Here is a 2,943-nt window from a genome sequence, read left to right on the forward strand (position 1 = left end):
AATACACAACCCAAACCATTCAAAGAAGCATCACTATAAACCTCAAAATTACCGCTATCATCTGGGAGTGCTAGAACAGGTGCATGAGTGAGATAGTACTTCAACTGCTGAAAACTTTACTCACAATTATTATCCCACTCAATTTTAACATTCTTTCAAGTCAACCTCGTCAATGGCAAAGCAATCACTGAAAAATCCTTAACGAACTATCTATAAAAGCCTGCTAAGCCAAGGAAACTCCGTACCTCGACGACGGTTCGAGGTTGTTCCCAATTCTCCACAGCTGCCACTTTATGAGAATCCACTTGAATGCCTTGAGCAGAAATAACATGTCCCAAAAATGCCACTTGATTCAACCAAAATTCACATTTGCTAAATTTAGCATATAGTTGGTGTTCCCTCAAACTGCTCAACACCAATTTCAGATGTCTAGCATGCTCAACCTTAGACTTAGAGTATACTAGAATATCGTCAATGAAGACAATAACAAACCTGTCCAAATATGGCTGGAATACTCGATTCATCAAATCCATAAAAGCTGCTGGTGCATTAGTTAACCCGAATGACATCACAAGAAACTCATAATGACTATATCGAGTCCTAAATGCGATTTTAGGGACATCTTTGTTTGTACCATACTTAGGACTTCCGTATTTAGACCTCGTATAAATACTCAGAAGACTCAAATGTAATTATGTAATAAAGGAATGGGCAAATATGTAATTAGTGAAGAGCCCTTATTCTATAAAAGGGACTTATCACCCTCAGAAGCCTCACTCTCACCCTCAGAGGCTCTCACTCTCTCACAATCCTCTCACAAACAGAGAAATACAATATCAGTGTAGACGTAGCCTAAACATTAGGGTTAACCACGATACATCTTGTGTTCTTTACTTTCTTGCAAATTCACGGTCGGATTTATGTTGTTCCAAGACCCCTCCGATTTTGTACATCAACATTTGGCATTGTCTGTGGGAATCGACACAAAAAGCTATGTCGGTTCTCTTTCATTTTTTTATCTCACCACCGTGAGACCTCACCACACTCCACCGTGAATCTGCACAACCCGAGATCCTACTTGATCTACAACCAGGGATTTCAGAGAGACCAGAATCTGCAGACGCCACAAAGCCACCAACCAGTTTATCCTCCTCAACGGTCCACCTAAATGAGAAGGCACTAACAAAACCAAGGCCGAGGATGCATGCATCTGGAAAATTTGGTGGTACCAGTTTGTTGGAGGAGACATCGTCATCGTCTCAGTCACGTAAGAAATCAACAGCAAACCCGGATATAACTTCCACCAGCTCGTTGATCTTTGACGATCTTGAAACACAAATACTTTCGAAATGATCATTTCCACAGTATCGTTCAACTGTTTACTGGAACGTTGCAAAATTTCCTGGCTGCTTCACATTTTTTGAGAAACTGCCCACTTCTTGAAGGCTTGTGGTTTCTGCAAATGCCGCCTTATTCCTGGCTGCGATATTTACATGCACAGAAGTGACACAGCTTTCTGCAGTCTAGAATACCGGCAACAAGATAAACCAGAAGACGCAGAGTTTGGATAGAAGCAATAAGTTGAGGCAGAAACTCCACAAGCTGCTCCTACTGAAGAAAATATCTGCCTCCCCGTACTTTTCAGGACGAGGGAAAATAAAACCTTCAAACCTGCCAAACTGTATAAAGTGTTATCCAGGTGTGAGCTACCCTCTCAAGAAGCTTCATCAAATTGCCAACATTTTATAATGTGTGCTGCTGCTTCGATTGCAACGGTTTTAACCATCATCAATATCTTAGCACCATCGCCGATTTGGGCTGATGACAAGTCAAATGGCGAAGAGGAAAATGATGGAGTTATAGGTGCTTTTAAAACGCTGTTCGATCCCAATGAGAAAACAAAATCCAGAAAAGTGTTGCCAAATGCTTACTTGAAGTCGGCAAAAGAGGTTTTGAAGACACTGCATGAATCACTAAACGAAGACACCAAGGATAATGCTAAATTTTGACGAACTGCAGATGCAGCGAAGGAATCGATTCAAGAGTATTTGAGCACTTGGAGATGACAACAAGAGATGGCTCAAGAGGAATCTTACGTTGAGATAGAGAAAGCAATAAGATCGTTGGTCGGATTTTACTCCAAGGCAGGGCCATCTGCTCTATTGCTAGCAAAAGCAAAAGCAGAAAATAAAAAGAAAGGTTGCAGGTGAGTATGTCTGCAGGTGAAAAGAAAAAGCATGCATTTATCCCTCAGACAGCTCAACCACTCCCACAAAAGTGAAAAGAAAAAACAAAAGCAAGTCTACATGTGAGTATGTCTGGAGGTGGAGAGATGAGGTGCGGTGGAAAAGAGAAAGAAAAAGCTCAAATTTCCTTCAATTGTGCAGATGTTATCCCACTATCTAACCATCTGCCATACCCATTGTCTGCAACAGCTTTTTTTTTTTTTGATGTAATTTACTTTTCTTATCTTTCGGAGACATCTGTATAACTCCATCAGAGGGTAATCATAAAAAACAAAAAAAAAACAAAACGGCAAGCCCAAAATAATGGGCTGGAATGTTATGTGGAGGGCGAAGACCCATATGCCCAAAAGAGCCAGGCCCTTTATTATCACCAACCAGGTGATCAAAAGTACGTCCAGTACTCCAAAATTATTCGGCAGCCTACCACTATTATCACCAACTAGGTGATCAAAAGTACGTCCAGTACTCAAAAATTATTCGGCACCTTTCCGCTATTATCACCAACCAGGTGATCAAAAGTACGCCCAGTACTCCAAAATTATTCGACAACCTGCCACTATTATCACCAACCAGGTGATCAAAAGTACGTCCAGTACTCCAAAATTATGCATGAGCATCACTCATGTCAATCATACATAAACATTCATGAGCATCACTTATGTCAATCATACATAAACATTCATGAGCATCATTCATG

General features: G+C 40.7%; 1 pseudogene; it reads left to right on the top strand.

The window, feature by feature from the left end:
* Nucleotides 1-1,200: 1,200 nt before the first annotated feature.
* LOC126618095 (photosystem II D1 precursor processing protein PSB27-H2, chloroplastic-like) lies at nucleotides 1,201-2,210 on the top strand (annotated as a pseudogene).
* Nucleotides 2,211-2,943: the final 733 nt, after the last annotated feature.

The sequence above is a fragment of the Malus sylvestris genome, chromosome 4, assembly GCF_916048215.2.
Source record: "Malus sylvestris chromosome 4, drMalSylv7.2, whole genome shotgun sequence".
NCBI lineage: Eukaryota > Viridiplantae > Streptophyta > Magnoliopsida > Rosales > Rosaceae > Malus > Malus sylvestris.